Source organism: Bubalus kerabau, chromosome 4 (genome assembly GCF_029407905.1).
Source record: "Bubalus kerabau isolate K-KA32 ecotype Philippines breed swamp buffalo chromosome 4, PCC_UOA_SB_1v2, whole genome shotgun sequence".
In the NCBI taxonomy this organism is placed as follows: domain Eukaryota; kingdom Metazoa; phylum Chordata; class Mammalia; order Artiodactyla; family Bovidae; genus Bubalus; species Bubalus kerabau.
This window is the reverse complement of record NC_073627.1, coordinates 9,897,186-9,908,522: the sequence shown is the minus strand read 5'-3', so window position 1 is coordinate 9,908,522 and position 11,337 is coordinate 9,897,186. Positions and strand designations below refer to the sequence as shown.

The 11,337-nt window shown below is 50.9% G+C and overlaps 2 long non-coding RNA genes across 3 annotated transcripts; both read right to left on the bottom strand.

The window, feature by feature from the left end:
• Positions 1-2,116: 2,116 nt before the first annotated feature.
• Positions 2,117-4,001, bottom strand: LOC129651126 (uncharacterized). The gene is made up of 2 exons (XR_008714017.1): positions 3,826-4,001; positions 2,117-2,339 (listed from the first exon to the last, which is right to left on the bottom strand). It is a non-coding gene; the product is annotated as an uncharacterized LOC129651126 (long non-coding RNA).
• A 1,805-nt stretch (positions 4,002-5,806) lies between these two features.
• Positions 5,807-9,348, bottom strand: LOC129648689 (uncharacterized). Of its 2 annotated transcripts, none has more exons than XR_008712828.1 (3): positions 9,192-9,348; positions 8,476-9,074; positions 5,807-7,994 (listed from the first exon to the last, which is right to left on the bottom strand). It is a non-coding gene; the product is annotated as an uncharacterized LOC129648689 (long non-coding RNA). The 2 variants fall into 2 exon arrangements; XR_008712829.1 differs by having other exon boundaries at positions 5,809-7,994; positions 8,638-9,074.
• Between the last annotated feature and the right edge of the window lie 1,989 nt (positions 9,349-11,337).

The window sequence follows — 11,337 nt, the reverse complement described above, 5'->3', positions numbered from 1 at the left end:
GACATGATGCTAAGTGAAATAAGCCAGACATAGAAATACAAATACTGCATAAAACCACTCATCAAGGAATCTAAAATAATCAAACTCATAGAACATAGAAGGTCAGGGACTGGGCGTAGGGAGGGAAACAGGAAGACATTAGTCAAAAGGCACGACTTTTGGGTGTGCAAGATGAGTAAGTCCTAAGATCTTCCGTACAGCATGTGTGCTGGGTGTGTCAGTCACTCAGTCGTGTCCAACTCTTTGTGAATCCATGGACTGTAGCCCACCAGGCTCCTCTGTCCACGGAATTCTCCAGGCAAAAATACTGGAGTGGGTTGCCATTCTTTTCTCCAGGGGATTTTCCCAACCCAGGAATTGAACCCAGGTCTCTGGTATTGCAGGTGGATTTTTTTTTACCATCTGAGCCACCAGGGAAGCCCACTGTACAGCATAGAATTCATAATACTATTGTAGACTTAAACATTTTTTGAGATGGTAGATCTCAAGTGTTCTGATAATAATAACAACAATAATAAAGAAGGTAGAAGGAGCCTTACGGAGAAGATGGGTATATTTATGGCATAGATTGTGGTGATGGTTTCACAACTTATTCCAAGCTTAAGTTGTATATATTTAAAATGTACAGCTTTTTGTATGTCAATCATACTGCAATAAAGTGTTTTTTTTTTTTTTTTAATAAACCAGAAGAGCTGGAGGGAAGAGAAGAGGGTATGTACTTGATGGCAAGCATCAGAGAGCTGGGAACAAATTAGAACCTTCAAAGTACAAATACACACACACAAATACACAATACACACCTTCTAAAGCAGATCAAGGTGAACAAGGACAGCCACGGCCCCCCTCAAGAAGAGAGGGCTGCTGCTGCTGCTAAGTCGCTTCAGTCATGTCCAACTCTATGTGACCCCACAGATGGCAGCCCACCAGGCTCCCCCATCCCTGGGATTCTCCAGGCAAGAACACTGGAGTGGGTTGCCATTTCCTTCTCCAATGCATGAAAGTGAAAAGTGAAAGTCAAAACGCCCAGTCGTGTCTGACGCTTCGCGACCCTACGGACTGCAGCCCACCAGGCTCCTCTGCCCATGGGATTCTCCAGGCAAGAGTACTGGAGTGGGGTGCCATTGCCTTCTCTGAGAAGAGAGCGCAGAAAAGCTCAATTCTCATCTTGTTTCTGCCTATCCCAGTAAAGAGCACGATCTTCAAACTGGAAAGGGGAAAACAAAGGGTGATGCCTGGCATCTTATAGGAGCTAGGAGCTGCTTATTGAATCAAATGCAAAGAAGGGATTTCAACAGACACAGTGAAGAGAGAAAAACAGCCACCTGAGCTGCTGGAAACGATTCTTTTCCCCAGAGCCTGATGAATTGCATCCCGGTGTGTTTAACCAGCCAGTAGCCTTCACTTTCACTTTCACTTTCATGCATCAGAGAAGGAAATGGCACCCCACTCCAGTGTTCTTGCCTGGAGAATCTCAGGGACGGGGGAGCCTGGTGGGCTGCCGTCTCTGCGGTCGCACAGAGTCAGACACGACTGAAGAGACTTAGCAGCAGCAGCAGCAGCCTTCATCTCGGGGCTTCCCAGGTGTTGCTCGTGGTAAAGAACCCGCCTGCCAATGCAGCAGATGTAAGAGACATGGGTTCGATCCCTGGGTTGGGAAGATCCCCTGGAGGAGGGCATGACAACCCACTCCAGTACTCTTGCCTGGAGAATCCCATGGACAGAAGAGCCTGGCGGGCTACAGTCCATAGGGTCGAGCACAATTGGACACGACTGAAGCAACTTAGCACGCGTGCACAGCCTTCATCTCAGGCTGTTACTGGTAATTTCAAGAAATTATGGAAGGTGAGGGAGGTGCGGGAAAACTGACCATGAACCACTCCTGACCTGATCGTCAAAAAGAAAGGAATAAAAAAAAATTCTAGAAATAATAGGCCAGTGAATGTGGTGCAAATCTTTAGAAAAGGATAAGACCATTACAGTGCTGGTTCATGAATGCAAAAGGAGGCATGACACTAAACTGGAAACGCGCTAGAGCTAAAACAGCCGCATGAATCTCATTTCCATTTTCAATGAGTTATCAGATTGATGGATGCAAAGAATGTCTCAGGCAATACACTGATTTGCATAAATGTGTAAATTAGGTGGTCGGACAAGGACTAGAGGATGGAATTGTAGGGAAATTCACAGCTTGTTGAACACTGTGCAGAATGAATCGGCCTGGAAGGAGGGCCAGAGTGGAGGGCCACAGGGCTCTGTTCTGTCCTGGAGCCAGTCAGCACTTCTACAGCGCCTTGGATAGAAGCAGGTCTGTGCTCTTCAAATCTGCAAACGGCATGAACCTGGGAGGGACGCTTAAAATGAATGACGATGAAATCCCAAATCCAGTGGGTCAAACATTGCCAAGATCATTCGCATTTCCTATTGCATTATTACAAACCAGGGAGGCTTGGCCTGGCAGAAGGAAGTTGCTGATGATGTACAGAGGGGGCCGCCCTCACAGTGGTCACTGGAGACATTGATGGGAGGTGAAGCCCACACAGCATGGGTTACATTGCTAACACTCCTAGAAACTCCCTGCACAGAGCAAATTACAGCTGCAAGTGGGCTTTCAGATCTGGACTGCCTCGTTTAAGGGCAGGAGCTAGCTAGAGTGCATGCTGGGGAGAGAACCTGGAAGGTGAAGGAAGCAGGAGGGATGATGAAGAGACGATGTCAGCTGGACCTGGAGGAGAGATGACCGCGGCAGGGAGTGGGGTGGGGGGACTTCATCACAGGCTGCGAGTATATCAAGGCTACAGAGAAAAAAACAAATGGTTATCAAAAAGTCAAAGTGACTGTGGCTGGACCTGCCTCCCAGGAAGGGTGGTGTAAATCCCGTCGGTGGGAAAATAAATCCCACTGGAGGCAGGGCTGGAACACAGGAAGAGGGACGTGGGTGCTTGGGCAGCTGGAGGGGGAGGGCAATGGGGTGGGAGGGGATGTCTGTTGGGAGGGGGGCCAGCCACAGGGGCTCTGTAAGCCTGAATCCAGGTGGTGCTCTGGTGTGAACCGCCCTCCTTCCTTGCTGCCGTACGGATGCTCCTGTGATAATGTTTGGAGAAAACGACCTGAGTTTCTGAATCTCGGAGGCTGTGTGAGGACAGTGAGGGGGAAGTTGAGGTGATCGGTTCCCAGGCCCCAGCCAGCGAAGGTAGGGCGTCCCCAGGAGGTTCCAGCGGGAGGTGGGGTGCCACCACATGCCGGAGGGAGTTTGAGGCAAGTTTTTCCAAAGTTCAGCAAACAAAGAGGTTTGACCCGAGTTTGGTGCTGCTCCCTAGAGAGAAGTAGGGAGCAGGAGGAGGGCAGAGCGGGGAGAGCCTTCTGACACCAGGCGCAGGGATCTGACGATGGACCCCCCTCGGGCAGCTGTACATCCTCGTGAAGTTTCAGAAGAAGACGGCAGCCACCTCACGTGAGTGCTGGAGGGGTCCTTTTTGTTCGTTTCTGAAGATTTTTTTTTTACTGTGGACCATTTTTTAAAGCCTTTATTGAATTTGCCACAACATTGCTTCTGCTTCACGTCTCGACACTTTGGGCACAAGGCGTGTGGGATCTTAGTTCCCTGACCTGGGATCAAACCCACACCCCCTGCCCTGGAAGGAGGAGCCTTAACCACTGGACCACCAGGGAAGTCCCAGGAGGAAATTATTGGTGATGAAGGACCAAAGACCAGTTCAATTGGCTGAAGATTTAAAATAAATAATAATAATGAGGTGGGGAGTGTTGCCTCCCATAACTGGAAGTTCAGAATGTCCCCCACCACTGGACCAGATGTGCAGAACATACCTTCAAGGACTGCTGTCTGTCTCTCAACTCTGCTTTCCTCTGTCCAGCCTTCCTTCCGGGCAGACCCTGCCCAGGTGCTAGCAGAAACAGCAGCCTCTGGCCCCCATCTCACTGACCCAGCAAGCCCACGTGAGGGGCCAAGGCTTTCTTCTTTGCTTCTCCCAAGGTCCCAAGACCAACCCACATTATACTGATGCCTCCACCTCAAATACATCAGGAGGATGGGGCTCACTGATTGGCCAGTCCTGGGCCAGGGGCTCACTGATTGGCCAGTCCTGGACCAGATCATCTCTGGAGCAGGTGTGAGTGTGAGGGCAGCCCCCTACACCTGGGGCTTGACTGGATGGCACAGGACAAGTTTCCACCTCTGAGTGGAGGACTCTGTACCTCTCGAGTGTTCCAAGACCCAAAGAAGAGCCAAGCGTACAGCAAGACCTGAGCAAATCATGGGTGGTGGTGGTTCAGTCGCTCAGTCCTGTCTGACTGTTTGTGACCCCATGGACTGCAGCAAGCCAGGCTCCCCTGTCATTCACTATCTCCCAGCGTTTGTTCAAACTCATGTCCATCCAAGTCAGTGATGCCATCCTACCATCTCATCCTCTGTCATCCGCTTCTCCTTCTGTGTTCAATCTTTCCCAACATCAGGGTCTTTTCCAATGAGTTGGTTCTTTGCATCAAGTGGCCAAAATATTGGAGCTTCAGCTTCAGCATCAGTCCTTCCAGTGAATATTCAGGGTTGGTTTATTTTAGGATGGACTGGTTTGATCTCCTTGCTGTCCAAAGGACTCTCAAGAGGTTAGTTGACTTAGAAGCACAGTACCAGATTTTCTGTCGTCCTTGTTCACATTCTTACCAGACTTGATCTTCAGATGAGTTAGAGTCTCTTGTGCCTATTTAAATTACTGCCCCTCCCCATTTTAAAAACAGTTTTGCTAAGATGAGACCAGAACTTTCTTGCTTTGGGTTCAAGGCCATTCCAAAATTCCTGGCACACAGAACAAGCACAAAATACACTTCAGAAGAGTCTTAAGGTTTCAGGCAGGGCAGAGCTAGACAAAGGTTTCAGACTATATGACAGTTGACGTTTCAGAGGAAGGTGGAGGGAGGGTTCATAATGTACCACAGTTGCTTGACTCTGAGCAGGAATGATTCCAGCTCTGACTCTGGAGGCCGAATTGAAAATTCATAGTCTTAACCACTGGACTTCCAGGGGAGACCCCATAGGCATTCTTTTGTTTTGTTTGTATCTTTCTTTTTATTTTTTAAATTATGAAAATATGACAACACATTTATAGGAGACTTGGAAAATACAAAACAAAGTTACATATGGTTCCACTATATATTACGGTTGTTTGTTTGAAGTAGATAAATTAAGATTTTTAGTTGGAGTTTCAATATCAAGGGCTTCCCTGGTGACTCAGATGGTAAAGCATCTGCCTGCAGTCTGGGAGACCTGGGTTCGATCCCTGGATCGGGAAGATCCCCTGGAGAAGGAAATGGCACCCCACTCCAGTACTCCGGTCTGGAAAATCCCACGGATGGAGGAGCCTGGTCAGCTACAGTCCATGGGGTTGCAAAGAGTTGGACACGACTGAGCGACTTCTCTCAATGTCAAACTCTCAGAAATTAATAGAATGAATGTATAACGAAGTAGAAGACTACAGTAGACCCGAAACACATTACCAACCAATCTGGCATAATTCCCCTAAATATTCTTAACACCGTCCTTTCCCGGTGACCTTCGCCTGGTTCCAGCCTCGGTGTTTCAGGTGAGCTGTCTGATGCCCCTCCTGCTTCCCTGCCCTCTCCGCTTGTCATCTGCACCACCATTTGTGCGAACTTGCTCAAAAGTCAACGGTGGCCCTCCCTCCTCTTCTGAAAACTCTCCTGCGGCTTCACCCCAGCTTCTCTTTTCAATTGAGATGAAATGCATATAAATGGCATTAACCCATTAGCCTGTGCAGCCCAGCGAGCACTGTGCAGGCATTACTGCATTCACGGTGCTGTGCGTGCATCACCACCGGCTAGTTCCAAAACACTTCGCCACCCAAACGGAAACCCTGCACCATTAGCCGTCGCTTCTCCATTTTCTACTCTCCCAGACCTCAGGCAACCCCCATTTGCTTTCTGTTTCTACAGATTTGCCTATTCTGAACATTTCACATGAAGGGGACCTTACAATATGTGGCCTTTTGTGTCTGGCTTAATCTGCCTACAACGCAGGAGACCTGGGTTCAGTCTCTGGGTCAGGAAAATCCTCTGGAGGGGGCATGGCAACCCACTCCAGTATTCTTGCCTGGAGTATCCCATGGTCAGAGGAGCCGAGCAGGCTACAGTCCATGGGGTCGCACAGAGCCGGACACGACTGAGCGACTGAGCACGCACATGTGTGTGATCTTGGGCTCTGACTTCTTTCAGAACACAGCACTGGTCTGTTGAAGTGGTTTCACTGCAGCATCTCCGGTATCGTCTCTGCGTGGCGTTTGGGACGCTGTCTTCACCAGCTGCCAGCAGGCTCAGGGACACACCCTAACAAGAGTCAGGACGGGTAGTGACAAGGGGTGGTAAGAACGTGTCACCTGCTCATGCAGGTGTCTTGCTCTATAATAAAGAATTGGCTGGCCTTTGTTCCTGGGAGGCAACCTTTGAATTCTTGGCATCTCCTGAGTGGTGGGCATGCCTTCATTATTCATAGTGGGTCCTGATGTTTGTGCCACAGAGCTGACCATTGGTAAGCACAGACCGAGCCAGAAAGACCAGCCTTACGGTTAGAGGGAGCTTGACTTCCATCTGTCCTGCCTCCATAATAAAGCCCTGGGAGAAGCTCTGGACATCAGGCGAGTTTCCCGGTCAATGATCACACATCCTCGTGCCCGGAGGGCCCAGAAGCTTTGCATCTGGAACTCTCTGAGAAGACCTCACGCTGAGTGTCTCTCCTTGTGGCTGGCTTTGATTTGAATGCTTGGTAATAAAATTGTAGTCATCCGGGCAGGGCTTTCCTAAGTTCTGCTAGCTGCTTTAGTGAATTATTGAACCTGAGGGGTACATCTCAGATTTGGGGGGCTAGGCGGCCTGAGATCCCGGAGACTTGTGACTGGTGTCTGAGGGGGGCAGTCTTGTAGGACTCACCTCTTACCTGTGAAGTTGGTGTTGACTGTGGGTAGTCAGGGTGACCATCGCACTCTGGGTATCACCCCCAGGTCCCCCTCCCTGAGGCTGTTAACATAAAGCTGCACAGAATGGACGGGGTGGGGGTGGAGAACAGGGGGACGTGGGGGAAGACACTCGTGTTTTTTGCCTATTGGCCACTTTGAGAAATCCTTCCTCGTTTGCTAAAAAGCAAACTGCTGGTTAGGATTGAAGAGGAAATCCAGAAAAACGTGGACGCTGAAGCCTCTGAAGTTGGGCTGGGTCATTCACCTCCTTAGGTCAGAAAGCAGAACCCGAGGGCGGGTGACCCAGTGTCACTATCCCACTATTGACCTCCCTCCAAGCAGTTTATTAATGAGGGGAATTTAATGAGCTCACGTCCTGGTCCTCTCTTGGGCGAGTGTGGGGGATGGTGTGAGAGAGAATGCGTGCCGGAAAGATGACGGGGCGTGCAAAAGCTAATAGGAAACACTCCTGCGCCGATCTTTGCAGTTTGCAGTGGTAGCTTGGAAGAGAGGCTGCCCAGTAAAGTCACCAGGAAAGGTGTTGGAGGCCAGGTGAGGCCGCAGATGGAAGAGGACGTCAGACAGAAGGAGGGACTGGGGACAGCCCCGGAGGGAGGGATCGGCTTGATCTAGGCACCCCTGGGAGGCGGTAAACACCTGCTGGCCTGAGAGCTGGAGCACCAGGAATCTGGATTCTTACACTGGCTCTCAGAGCAACCCTGGGGTCCAGCATTATTCCCGGAAAACAGAGGCCCAGGGGCGTTGGAGGAAGTCTCCTCAACCGGGGTTCACGCGAGGCTCCTGGTGGACTTGAAACTCAGTAAGATGACATCTTCCTCCTCCATCCACGACAGAGGGCCATCCCATCAGTCTCGAGGCCTGAACTTCAAAACAATTTCTAGAGCAGAGGGCATGACTCTCCTTAGCGGCACCTCCAGGGTTAAGAAGGTCCTTGAAAGCTCCTCCAGGGCAATGTAAACTGTCAGAGAAGCAGCCAAGTTCTGGAAATCAGACCTGGGGAAAGGGAAACTTCAAATTACACAAGAGACCACAGAAGGTCTCCACATTTCCCAAAGCCCCAAACTCAGCAGGACCCAGGATGCTTCCTGGATCTCAGGGTGGGACTGGTGAGCCCACCTGATTGAGGGGTGAACTGAATACCATCTGGGGCTGCTAATTCTTCGTTCACCCGATCCAGCTGTAAGTACAGTGCTGACCCAAGAGGGCTGCTCAGAGCCTATGATTGGGGCCACGTGGAGAGCAAATTAAAAGCTTTCTGGATCTCAAGTTGCTCTTACAAAACAATGTTTTTAGGAGTTAAGCAATTAATCCAAACACACATGGGCTCAATTTCCTTGAAACAGAAATGGCTTCAAAAGCAAGAAAGAAAAATGCCCAGGGACAAATTGCCTCTGAGTTTTGTGATCCCCAAGCTTGCGGGAAGGATGGCCAAGCTATTACCCTGCTCCCCATGACACCAGAGCCCTCCCCACACCTGGTCTTGGCAGAGGGAGAGGGGCTCTGGAGTAATCTCGTGCTAACCCGCTGCCCCATGCCGGGGGTGGAGAAGGGAAAGAGCTCACTTCCTGGGGGGATGGGCAGGGACCCAAGCCCCCTACTTTCATGTGGACTGTCTTTGGGCAAAAAGGATAGGAACAAGGAAATGAAACAAACAAGCCCCCTGGATCCTGGGGCTCTTTCTCTGCAGAAGGCTTTCTTCCTTCTGATTTTCCTTGAGGCAAAGGAAGGGATTTCAAAGCCTTGTCTGTTTTCCCCTTGCAAAGTTTTATGACTTGGCCTCCACAATTCACTTGGGAGACAAGTGTTTTAATAGAATTACGTCGAGACCTTTAATTGACCTCCCCAAACAAAGGAAATTAAACACAAGATGATGTTTGTATAAAACTTCTAAGGTCCAGCGGGAATCAAGCCATCCACTCCAAGTGCAAAAAGAAGCGAGGAGTTCAGGGCTGCCCTCCGCGGGGTCATACGTTCTGGTGAGAAAGAGGGAGGTGGGCTGGGGTGCCTGCCGGGCTCCGCCACCCACAAGCCAGTTCTCAGACAAATCATGTCACTCCGTTTCCATCTGAAAGGCTGGGGAAGAGAAGGTGAAGTAATTTTGAGTTTAGAAAGCTAAATGTATATGAAAGATTATGTTTCTGTTTTTTCTTTTAAATGATGAAACATCGGACAGATGTTCGTGATTTTTACCTGCTGAGGGTGAGGGGCCCATGCGCTCTGACCGCCCCCAGTGATGACAGCCCATGATTTATTTATTTTTCATCCATTCCTTCCTCATCCCGCTCAAGCTTCTTTCCCTCCCTTGGAGAAAACAAGCTCAGAGTGTTTCCGTGAGATACTCCACTTTCACAGCTGCGAGGAACGGGACTCAGGGCCCAAGGCAGGTCTGACTCCAAGGCTACGGCCCCGCTGTCCACAGAACTGACCCCACCAGCAACGACTCCAAGCTGTGCATCAGTCACTTGTCCTCTGCCCCCTGGAACTCCAGACTCCCCCATCCAACTCTGTCCTCATCATTTTCACTTGGATGCCGAGAGCTGTTGTAGACTTAACGCGTCCACACTCCTACCCTGCCGCCAGTCCACGCCCATACTCCAGCCTGCTCCATCTGGGTCTTTCCATCTGAATTAACAGCCTCTCCAGCCCCCCACCCACACCCCCCGCCCACTTGCTTTTTAGCCTTCTCCTTGACTGCTATCTGTCACTCACACCCCACAGGCAATATGACAGCTCCCTCTGGAATTCAGGGGCTTCCTTCATAGCTCAGTTGGTAGAGAATCCGCTTGCAATGCACGAGACCCCAGTTCAATTCCTGGGTCAATGCAAAGTGGGAGACCCGGGTTCAATCCTTGGGTTGTGAAGATCTCCTGGAGAAGAAACAGGCTACCCACTCCAGTATTCTCGCCTGGAGAATTCCATGGACAAAAGTTGGATACAACTGAGCGACTTTCACTTTCACACCTGGGATCCAGTCCTTCCTACCTTCCCGCCCTGGTGCAGCCACCAGTATCTCCTGCCTGGATTCTCCCACATGCCTCCTGTGGGTCTCCTTGCCCACCCTCCCCGACCATAGGCTCTTCTCCAACCTCACAGCCAGTACATCAGACCACATAACTTAATCTCCAGTGGTGACCCAAGCCCTCACCCCCACCCCCGTCTCCCCAGGCCAGGCAGTTTCCTTCCTCTGAGCCATTGTGCTTGCTGTTCCCATTGCCTTGAATGCTCTTCCCCAAAACACCCCACAGCAACTCCCCCAAACCCACCCCATCTCTCAGACCTCCTCAGTAGGGTTCCCTAGATGCCCATCTCAACCCTGCATTCCTTCCCCCACTGCAGCCCCCTCTGCTGTGGCTGACTTTTCTGCATGGAGATGCTCACCCTCGGAGATATACTGTATTTAGAGAGTTGCTTCTCACTCCACGGGAACGGGTTTTTTTTTTTTTTTTTAATCCTTATTCACGATTGCACCTCATTCATGTGTAGAACAGCCACTGGTGAGCACAAGCATCTGTTGAATCAGGGCTTCCCAGGTGGCACTAGTGGTAAAAAAAAACCCACCTGCCAATGCAGGAGACATAAGAGACCAGGGTTCGATCCCACAGTCGGGAAGATCCCCTGTAGGCAGGCATGGCAATCCACTCCAGTATTCTTGCCTGGAGAATCCCATGGACAGAAGAGCCTGGCAGGCTGCAGTGCCTGGGGTCGCAGAGTCGGGCACAACTGAGCACATGTGAATGCACTAACCTCCACCTGTTACCGGGAGGCCAGGTCCGATGGCTGCAGGCATTCCCCAGCTCAGGGAGGAGCAGTCAGGACAATGCCAGGGGAGAGAGGGCTTATCCGACAGCCCTTCTTGCCTCCCTCCACCACCTGGACCTGGGGACGTGTCCATAGGGTCAGAAAGAGTCGGACACAACTGACAATGGCCTAGCACTGCTGAATAAAGACTGTGTGAATGAATGAGTGAACAAATGAATGAAGACCACACTGGCAAAGATCTCCTACTCTGCCAGCTGTGAAAACTTCTCAGTTAGGGCCCCGTGCCCTATGGGGTCCTGTGTCTGCCTCTCGTGGGGATGCGACAAGGGCACAGACCTCACCTGGTGCAAGCTCCCCCCTGACGCAGCCATCTCCTCCCCTGGTCGGGGGTCGTGCCTGTTCACAACCCACAGAGTGACCTGGAGCCCAGCCTCCCATGCAGTGACTGCCCACCTGCATCCTCCGTGCCAGGAGTCCCTTCACCATTTCTGTGCACTTGGCCTCTTGCTGAGAGGGTTGTCCTCCAGCTGTTGGGGGCCGGATCGCAGGAGGACGGGGAACTTGCCCCCCTCAGACC